Here is an 11,726-nt window from a genome sequence, read left to right as displayed (position 1 = left end):
GTGATTAATTAACTTCTAATGAGTTCATCTGAGCGTTGAGAGACCCGGAAAGTTTCACACGTCCCATCATCTCTTTCTCTCCTGACCTATCCCGTCCCCCACCCTTCCTCTCATCCTCTCCTGCATCTATCGATCTGATTTGAAGGCAAATAAAGATTATCTTTGGTTTGTATTTGTGATGTCACTCTTTTAGGATTTTTATTGAACAGTTAAATAATACCAATTGAAATGTATGAGCAGTGCAAAAACTGATGTGGATTATTGGTTTCCAATTTTGGATCAAAGGCTGTCTCATCATTGCAGGTAATGCATATACCTCATTGTTAACCTTTCCCATTATTGTGCGTCAATAACACACAGCACAGTGAAAATCGAATGCTATTGGGCTGACCTTATTTCCTGTAGCTACTAAAGATAAAGCTGCGTAAGTCGTGGTAAAGTCTGTGCAGCGATGGTAGACACACAGGTTCCCACATGTGATTACCTGAGCAGTCATTATGATACTTTAGAGAGTGAGAGTGAAAACTGGGAGTGCAGAAGCAATGGAGATGAATGGCCGTGTGAATAGGGAAGTGGATTGTGGAGCCGAAGCTCCCCGTGTAGCTTGGTCTGCCATTTTCTCTCTCCCTTTCTCAGCTCTAAGGGCCGAGCACGGAGTTATTTGTCTTGCAGTGAAATTAGTAATCGCACTGCCATCCATCATTGGCTGACCTGCTATTGATCGCCAGTGCACCTTCTCTTTTCAACTAAATTATATTGCAAAAAAAAATAACAAATGTCTGCACTTTTGCCACCTCAGCATCAGACATGGGTGAGAAAGAAAAGAAAATGCAAAGACTGTTGTTACGTAAGTGAGACATGTCAAGAAATTCTATTCAAAGAGATTAGAGTTGTTGTTTAGAAGGTGACAAGTGTGGAACAGGTTTAAACCAACATAGACTTTGAAGCAGGAGGGATTTCAGTTAGCACAGCTTGTTATACACCAGTGACACCTCAGTGACAAATGCTGTATGCTGTTCCCTTGTCCTAAACAATACACTGTACAGAATGGAACATGCTGATACAAGCAACGACTTTTGAATGTATCAGAGGTGAGGTACATGCCCTCTCCGGCAGAAATATTTTGCACAACATTCTGTATCTAAATATAAACTTTCATATTTGGCTACAGCTATCAAAATGTACTGCAGTGCACCAAAATGAGGTCAAGAGCAGCTTTTTTTGTCTAGACTTTTTCCATTACACAGTCAATAACAAAGACTGGCACCGCACTCACGATTAGCCTACTATTGATCACTGATGCCCCATGACTATCAAAACAAAGTACACAGAGGTCACTTTTCACTGCATATTCACTTGTGTCCCTTACAATCGCATGACTACAATAGGATTTGCTGCTGCGAGTTAGATTATCAGCTTAGTGGCTTGCAGCCGGTGCATGATACAAATACTGACATGATACATACAGACCGTTTGAGGTTGGCGTGAGTTGGAGAGAGCTATACACTGCACGAAATACAGACAAGGGGAAATGTCACTGTGACCGAGAAGCACATTAAAGCAGTATTAATTACATTACAGCTTTTTAACTGCATAAAGAGAAAGGGATTGTGGGAGCATATTGGTAATGGCTGGTTGCAGCTTCCAAAACCTGCAAAGAGGCAGATTAGAGAAACTGAGATTACCGTCGGGTGGAAGTACTGTTTATCAGGAGAGGGGTTGAAACCTGGTGTTGCATGACACATAGTCTATATCCACAGCGTTCCCCTCCCGGGATTGCTTTGGTGCCGCCGGAAATTCCGCCGGATGTCACTCTTTTCGGCCGGATGTCCGTCACCTTTCGCTTTCTTTGCGTTGTAACTTTAAAAAAGGTGGATTTACGAGGACTATGGTTAACTGCTCCTCAGATCCCTGCAGGGTAAATCCAGACAGACAGCTAGTTAGACTATCTGTCCAATCTGAATTTTCTGTTGCACGACTAAAACAACCTTTGAACATACACGTGTTCCACCAAAACAAGTTCCTTCCCGAGCACCAAGACGATTGTGATTGGTTTAAAGAAATGCCAATAAACAAGAGCACGCTTTTCTCCCATCCCGGAATGATGTGTGGACTAGCCAGACCCTCCTCCATAGTGCTGTGCAGGAAGGTCTGGCAAAGCGAGGCTACATGACACAACCTCTGCATTAACTGTGTGCATGCATGTGTGTTGGTGTGTGCAAAGTGACAGGATGGTATGGTAAGGTTCACGTATTAAATCCATTTCGGAGCAGATCAACACCAGGGAAAAGCACTGAGCTACACAGCCCTCTACACAGAGACCACTGTTTCGCATCTGATCAACAGGCTTCACTCACATTTACAAATCCCTAATCTCTACCCCAGAAGTGGGACACTTTAGTGGATTTCTCCACCATATAATCACAGTAGAGCAAACTGTAATCTCACAGGCTCCATGTTCTCTCAAGTGTACTGTACATGTTGTGTAAAAACGATGTTTGTCACACAGCACAACTCATAAACCCTGATGAAAAGATGACGCATACTCACTCAGTCTCTTTTTTTCTTTACTGGCTCTTGAGCCCTCTGATAGTCTACTCTCTAACAGACATGGACTTTCTTTATCCTTATCTCAATCCTTCCATTCCTCCTCACCTTTCCAACCCTATATCCCTGTTGATTCTTTCACACGCATTAAATAGCATCTCAGACATCCAGCACTGTGTCTTCTTCAAATGTTTTTGTGTTGTGGACTTTGAACTGTAGATACGCCAGGCACCCAGCAGAGACCTGAGAGGACCTGTGGTTTGGTCTCCAATCTATCATATCTCACCTGCAGCCACAAAGAGACAGACTCCCTCCATCCAGCACCATGTTGGATTCGCTGCACACATCACATTGACGTATTGACCCCATCAACAGGCCTTTGAAGCCTTGTGCTTTTCAGATTGCAGTCAGATTAAGTTTATGTGTGGAAAAAAGATAATATGACACTAGTTCAAAAAAGTGGGGTTTAGCCACATGGCAAATCTGTAGCGACATTTATCAATGCTGGAACATGAACAAGCTGCTGCTATAACTTTTAGGGCAAGCTTTTGGAGCTCCCTGAATCCAAAGTATGTAAATTCAAATTCCTGAATTTATTATTTTAAACTGTAGCGATACAAAGTAATTTCAATATCTTAAATTTTAAGTGTTGGTGTACATTTTGGAGTTCATAAAATTTAAGTAAAAACAACACTAGTATGTGAAATATAGCAGTGTTTCCCAAACATTTCACAGTCCCGTACCCATTCAGACATTCAAACTCCAGATACGTAGGTTATTGGTATAGCTTTGGATACCGACCATGTACTTAAATGTTCAAAATCCAGCCATTGTGAAAAACACATTTTTTCCGCCTATTAACACACTGCAATGGCACTGCTCCCTTTCAGCACTGCCTGGACAGAAAGAGCCTTTTTGGGATTGATTCATTCCTTTTACAAAACTTTGCTTCTGGCAGAAACCCAGCTCTCCCTGAGCGATGCCTAATTGACCGCTTTGCTCTCAATTGTATTAAAATCGCTTTTTTTCAGGTCTGAAAACAAGTCTCCATGAACATATCTCATCCTTTATTTTGTCCCCCTGCCAGTGGATAGCTTATAAATGGTCCGAAGACCTCCATTAGTATCTGCATGTGTGATTTATTAGATCCGGGGAGACTTCCGCTGAGGTGTAATGTAACAACTGGACAGTCAAGGCCGTATTTAGCCCTGATATAATAGATAACTAAACTGAACAGCAGACAAGAATCTGCTGGAAAGCCAGAGATTGAAATGCAAAAGAAGAAGACAATGTTCTCAAGGAGAAAGGGGTCTTTCATGTCAATGTGTATACTCTGTGCTCCAAGATGTTTTTCATTTTCCAATTAATAGTTGATATTGTTATATATATATATATATATAAGTGTAATTGTTATGTGAACGTTTTTAGGTATAAAAATATAATTACATTACAAAAAGTGTCACCTTGACATTTTGTGTCCCAATCTATCACATGCTGATTAACATAAAGCACCACATTTATGCCTCTATAAAGGTTGGCCTGCCCTCATCACAAACTCTCACAACTCTGCACCACTCTTCTGGTCCTTCATTCAGGCAGAGGCAGGGCCGGGCGTTTGAACATCAACTGCCGTAAACCTTCCTGACAGGAGAATGAAGACATATTTCCCTCGTCTGTCCATGTATCCCCGGTGATTGTCTGGGAGGATGAGAACATCATCAATAACGTAACGTTAGAAAGCGGGTGGCTGGCTGTCGCAACGGCTACACAAACCTCCCACTGACACCTCCGTGGGATGCAGTGAAATTAAATCGAATCAAAAGGAATCACTTTGCTCCTGATGCTTGTGCACACACAGTCTCTCTCACACACAAATGCAATATTACAAGATTTACACACACAAAAACAGATTATCTGGCAAAGCTCCATCTGGTCCACCTGCTCTTTTTACGGTACTGTTAAAAAAAAGAGAGACAGAAACAGAAGAAGCACCCTCTAATTTCAGAATTCATCAACACCATCTGTTTCCAGTGTCCATCCGTGGCCGAGTGTACGTTTACCTTTTAAAGGCATCTTCCAAGTCAATGCAAGCAAATTACAAAGAAAGAGAGAAGCAGCATTTGAAGGCTCAAACCATTAATTTCCCTGGAGAAAGTGTGCACTGTGCTTGGAGGGCCAGAGTGACCTTTCGCTGACAAGACTGGAACGGAAGAGACAGGCGCAGTGGACAAATGAGATATTAGAATACAGCAGCAAGAGAGGATGGAGGACAGACAGCTGTGGGTAGATATATAATCACTTGTATCCAGTATCCAAGAAAAGTGTAAACATGTTGTTTGACTCATGTATGTGTCAGAAAATGCAGTAATAGTATCACATTTGTGTTTTGACCATACAAATGCAATTTTTTATTTTTATAATATGTGGATTTTTTATTTCATCAGATATACCCATGCTGTGTTTTTGTCCTTGTAGGAAGACAAACCTCTGAATAAATTGCCTTTGGTGCTAGTCTTTTACTCAAATGCATCGGATTGAGAAAAAAGACATCTTTGTACAGTATCTCACAACAAAAATCAAATAACAATCCAAAGAATATTTTGTTGTTGTTTGCAACCTAGCACATATCATATGTCAATTACTAAGCCACTAAGGGCACACAGACTGCTTTACAACTTTGAACAGTGCAGTTTAAAATTGCAGCAGACTGTGCATGTGCTTGCATTTTTTTGTTGTGCACTACTTTTCCAGTGCTGAGAACAATGTTTTGTGAAAACTCGCTTAAAAATGTATCCAGCAATACTGACAGCTTGTCAGTCAGAATGATGCAGATTAATAAATTGAGTTTAAGTTGTAAGCCCAGGTCTAAACTGTAATTGCATATATGTTTGAGGGCATATACAGAAGAAATCTATTATTCAATTTCCAAAGTTGCTCCTTTTTGAGGCGAGACGCCGACTGAGATGACTGTCTAGTTCTCCCCAAGAAATCATGATTGTTTTGTCAAAGTCCTGGTCAACTTTAATTCCAACTCTGGCTCTTTACCCAGCTCTCCAGTATGTTGTGATTTGAGCTTTTATTTATGTGCACATGTGGAAATAGATAAAACAGAAAGAAAACAAGTACAAATTATGCAGAAGAAACACAAAATAACCCAAGGGGGTTATAAAAACTCCTCACCTTAAAATAAACAGACACAAAAGTTAAAAAAGAGCATGATAAATAGATACAGCCATTTCTGATTGCAAGTCAGGCAGTATAGAGCCATATAATGAAATCCAAGCCCATAACTGTCTCCTGAACCATGAGGGAATTTTATGATTGTGTAACATGTGTCATTTTGATGGACAAGGTCACCTCAAACAGAATACGAGTCTGTTGCAAGTTACTTTCAGTTTTCTCATGCGGAGCTCTCCTGTGAAATTTATGTGTATTGTTTGCTTTGAGACCATACTTACCTGGCAGGGCTGAAGCTGAGGAAAGTAATAAAGGGGCAAGGAGCCAATGTGAAAGTTATAACCAACCTGTGAGTGTACTGGCTCTGGTGTCTGGTCTCAAAGTGGCGTTGCAGAAGACTGCTTTTACTTGGACATTTCTTGAGTTTCATCTTCAGTCAACTTCGTACAGTATACAGGGTTATATACTTGCATAGAAAAGACAAATTGCAGTTTTATACAATCTGGGTCGTATTTGTATAGTTTTGGCCATCACTCCTACTTACTTTTGCAAGTAAAATGTTATTATAATAACGAATAGAAATTATGGCCAAAACTATAAAAATAAGGGAATAATGTAAAATATTGATTCAAAAGGCAACTGCACATACAGAATGTCTACAGTTAATCTGTCTTGGTCCTCAAAGCAAAATGTTCCCTATTTTGAGCCTTATTCCTACAGCATAACAGTCAGACTAAACAGAGCTATGTCGTGATGCTAAGGTGTTTGATACATGTTTAAATGCATGGTGGAAGCAAGTGTATCTTCACAGATATTGTATATTGCTCACTTTGGAATTTGAATTTTAGGACATCAAATCACCTTTCATGCTGATGGATGTCTATGACCAAAACAAAGCTTGATAATTAATGACCTTAGCACTGACCGGTACAGGAGTCCACTACTTTCCTTTTAAGACATCAAATCACAAAACTTCAGGAGGCTCATGAGACAAAGAACAAGCATAATAACGTACCTTGTTCAAGGGTACATGAGAGAGTTTGCATGGACTAAAAACCAGCAAGCTTTCAGCCAACCTGCAGTCCTGCATTAATTAGAACTGTGAAGATGTGAGGATCAGTGCAGTAATCTCATAATGTACATCCCCTACCCACACAGAGAAAATCAACAGCAGCCCCAGCAGTGACTAATGACTAACACCCACTTGCTTGGTCTAAATTACACAGTGGCCACTTTAGTTCAATGGATATGGTACACTAATGCACAATGCTATGTTGTGTACTGGAAATATATGACATGCATGGGCACTGGAAAATATCTGAGAGGGTACTTAGGCCAGAATGTCTAAGGTTATATAACATATAAATCAATTGAAAAAGCAAACACATAACAGTGTCATAACCAGCGTGGGAAAATGTGTTTTTGGTCAAACAGGCACAGTAGCTGGCACTTACCTCGGATCTACTAGCCACTCATGTATTTAACATCTCATTGATTTTGTTTGGCAGATGTTTTTGTTTAAAGCAACATTTTTTTCCCCCACACACACGATCACTGGGAGAAACTAAGGGTTGATGGGTATGATGGGCACTGTGATGAGCATGTGGACTGGAAGGGCCAGAGATCAAAACACTGACCCTACTGAATCACAGGATCCAACCCACTCTACCATCTGATATACAGTCACTTGTGCATTAGCCTCACATTGCCAGACCTATGTCCATAGCACTGTCAGCTCTGCTGTATGGTCTGGCTACATCAGCTATTTATTCTGGGATTGGGGGGGGGGGTGGAGGGAGAAGCTCGGCATTGTTTGTTTTTCTTTAAACCAATCAAATGTTCTGGGTGGTGCTAGCAGAGATAGCCAGAGAGGAGGAGCAATGTACATCCGTTGAGCCAGACTACTTGTAAATATAACATACATTATTCATACTTTTGAAATTGTTGGAGAATTGAATCTTTTGTGACAAAACTTCTTAGAACGTTTACATTTGTAATTCATTAGTTCACATTGTTTCAGGATGGTCTAATCACTGATTTCATCATGGCTATAGGGAGTGTTGCCGATAATAGATCAGAGAAGCTGGCTTTTTTTCTAGCATGATTCCCTGACCGGCAGGCTACATCAGGGTGGTAAAAGTGAAAAAGCAATGCTTTCCATTAGACAAGTGGGTGCTTTTAATATACCAGCCACTCGTGTTTGTATAATTGTGTCATTATCATAACCAAGGTGCACGTAAGTTAGGCTCTTAACCACTGACTGCTCCAGTGGAGCTGCGCAGTGGCCAACAGATTAGACTGTGTGTGTACAGGGCAGCTTCCAGGTGCAAACATGTGATCAAGATGTACCTGCAGAAGAGTACCTGGGTCTTAGTGAGACTGGCTAAATAAATAAAGGTTTAAAAACATTCGGTTCATTTAGACTCAATGTTCTAATTAAAAACCATTGAAAAAAATGGATAAAGGTAAGCGTCGTGGACAAAACTGGAACCTTGCTTTGTAACCATATTATCTTAACCTAAAAAAATGTTTACTGTGCAACTTATAAACTGAAAGGTTGAACATCTATATCTTATTTCTTAGACATGAGAGCCTTAAACTGCATTTTTTGTGTATTAAGACACATAACACAATCTAAGAATGTATTGTAATATTTCATCAGCCATTAAATGTGTTTCACATCGGTCAAATCTATAGTGACATACTCTATATTAGCATTTAAATATACTCTATAGTGACACGTAGATTCTTAAATGAAACTGTGTATAAAGTTGTGATGCTTTGAAAGCATCAACAGTAACTGTCAAAATAAATGTGTTCTCAGGTTGCCAACCTCGTGATGTAGTATGAATGAACACATCCACACGCACTTATGTCATGTATGTCAATTGTATGAAATGCTTCTAAGAAGGCTATGAATTTACACTGACTGTGTTCAGGTAGGAGCCGATACACTGACAGACCATGATTGTGTTCTTTTTAATTTGTCGTTTAAAACCGAGTGTTTGACTGATAACCGTAGGGCTGCACAATTAATTGAATTTTAATCACGATCACGATTTTGGCTTCCCACGATCAAATTTGCGTGATCGAGCGATATTTAAAATGCGTCATTCTGTTCATAGAACGCTCCTTATCAAAGTTTTTGCAAAGCCAATCTAGCGCTTCATAAAACACTGTCTGATCACATGCCTCCATGAGCCAATCAGAGTTGTTCCCTGCACCACACAGCTTAGTTTCTAGATGCACACAGTCACAGAGGACAGAGTAACGTGAGGAAAATTCCACAACAGGTAGCAGTCGGTCATCATAAGCCGGTCACAATGTTTACCAGTTTACCAGTAAACGCAACATTTTGTCCCGTCCATTTTGTTTTTCAGACAACAGCAGTGACCAGTGCTAGTTTGTGTCTTTTAGCTCATAGCTTTAGCAGCAGACTGTTGGACGTCCCGCTGTTGGAATCCTCTACAGTGAAATACAGTCACACTACACCGTTTAGCTGTCAGCATTTTAGCCGTGTTTAATCCAGTTTCTACTGTAGGCTAACGTTACCTGCTGTGTAACGTGTTATTAGTGTTATTAGTGTTTACTAGCGTGACATGCAGTGATGTTTATGTTGCCTCTAACGTGGGTTTCGGAGCATCAGAGCGCAACGCAGACATGTAAGTGACAGTGTAATGAGCCACCGAAATCCGCCTTGCTATTTCGTAGATACCGTGCACTACATGCGCCGTTAACGTGAACAGAAAATTGCGTTGTCTGTATCTTTCACAGCAAACGTGCATGTATGGAAAGCGGTCGCACAACAGCTGAAATGGCATACTCCTTTGCAGTATCCTTCAATAAAGGAAGAGGATTGTAGCACAATATGGATGTATTAGCAGGAATATAGCACAATATGGATGTAAAAGCAGTTATAATTAACCTATGTGACAATAAAATTTGTTTTGGTTCAAATCAACAAATAATCGTGATAATTAATCGTGATCTCAATATTGATCAAAATAATCGTGATTATCATTTTGGCCATAATCGTGCAACCGTGTTAAATGCTAGCGCATAGTAAATCGCCTCACTGCTGCAAATTTCTGTGCCGCTTTTGGTAGCAAAGTTGTACTGTCCTCGGATAACAACCTTGACTGCATAGTCCGCTCTTTTAATTCTCACTGTTCTGTCATTTTAGACGAAGTTGCTCCCCTGACAACAAAGACTGCCCATTCTGGTAACTCTTCCCCTTGGTTAAATGATGATATTCGTTGTTTTAGACGTTTGGAACGCGTGTCGAAATCCATTAAACTAAAGGTTCATCGTATTTATTTTAAAGAGCTTTTAATGGAATTCAAAACCATGGTAAATGAGGCAAGGGCATCTTATTTCGCTAATCTAATCTCGTTGAGCAAACGAAATCCCAAGGTCCACTTTGACACCATCAACAGTATCGTCAGCCCGGTCCCTCCTGCTTTACCTATTCACTCACATAAGGATTGCAGTAATTTTCTATCATTTTTTGTGGTTAAGGTCGCTGATGTTAGGTCTGGCATCATCCCCTCCTCCTCCTCCTCCTCATCCTCTTCCTTCTCCTCCCCTTTTGTCAATTCTCAGTTTTTTCTCACCTATTTCTCTGCAACACTTAACTGATCTAGTGTGCTCTATGAAGTCTTCCTCTAGCCCTCTGAACATTTTTACCAACGTCTATGTTGAAAAATGTCATCAGTTCAGTAGCCCCTTGTTTGGTCTCCATTGTCAATTGCTGTCTGGAATCTGATCGTGTTCTTTCTTATTTTAAGCATGCTGTTGTTCAGCCTCTCCTTAAAAAAAAAAACCTGGATCCATCTCTACTCAGCAATTATAGACATATCTCAAAGCTCCCCTTCATATCCAAACTGTTAGAAAAGGTTGTCTCAAATCAGCTTACCCAAGCCCTAAACAAACATAAAATACTTGATAAATTCCAGTAAGGTTTTTGTCAGAAACACTCCACGGAGACTGCTCTTCTCAGAATTACAAGTAACATCATGATGTCCTCTGATACTAGAAATTGTTCTGTCCTGGTGCTGCTTGATCTCAGCTCAGCATTCAATACTGTTGATCACTGCATCATGATAGACAGGCTCAGAGACTTTGTCGGCATCTCTGGGAGAGCCCTTGATTGGTTTTATCTGTTAGGTAGGAGTTTTTCTGTGGCTGCTGGCCCTTATATGTCTGAGTTTCCTGCCTTATCATGTGGGGTGCCCCAGGGTTCCGTTCTGGGACCAATTTTATTCTCCCGTTATATGCTTCCTCTTGGTCAAATTATTAGAAAATGTAAAGGAATTGTGTATCAGTGCTATGCAGATGATATTCAATTGCACTCATCTTTTAAACCTGACCAGATTGAAAATGTAAATGTTTTACAGGAATGTCTTTCTGCCATAAAAGACTGGATGGCTGGCCAGTAACTTTCTGCAGCTAAATGCTAATAAAACTGAGGTTCTGATTGTTGCTGCAGACAGCATTGTTTCTAAGGTGGCTAGTAGTATTGGGTCACTGAACTCCTAACCCCTAACCCTAACCCTAACACGTAAAATGTAAAGTCCCTAACCCACACTTTTTTTTTCCACCTTAGAAACATTGCTAAACTCAGGCGTGTTGTATCCTATGCTGAGTTAGAAATGATTATACATGCCTTTGTTTTCTCTCATTTGGATTACTGTAATTCTCTTTTTACTTGCCTCACCAAATCATCTGTAGATTAGAATTGGTCCAGAATGCTGATGCTAGGTTGCCAACAAGGTCAGGGAGGTCATGCCACATTAGCCCTATTCTGGCCTCATTGCACTGGCTGCCAGTTAAATTCAGGATCCAGTACAAGATTCTTGTCATTACCTACAGAGCCATCAATGGTCAGGCACCAGCTTACATAAGTGATCTGCTGCACTCGTATGTTGTCAGCAGATCACTGAGGTCCTCTGATCAGGCCTTACTGGCTGTTCCCCGTACTAGGCTGAAAACAAAAGAGCTTT

Source organism: Perca fluviatilis, chromosome 6 (genome assembly GCF_010015445.1).
Source record: "Perca fluviatilis chromosome 6, GENO_Pfluv_1.0, whole genome shotgun sequence".
Classification (NCBI taxonomy): Eukaryota; Metazoa; Chordata; class Actinopteri; order Perciformes; family Percidae; genus Perca; species Perca fluviatilis.
Note: the sequence above shows the minus strand (reverse complement) of the source record.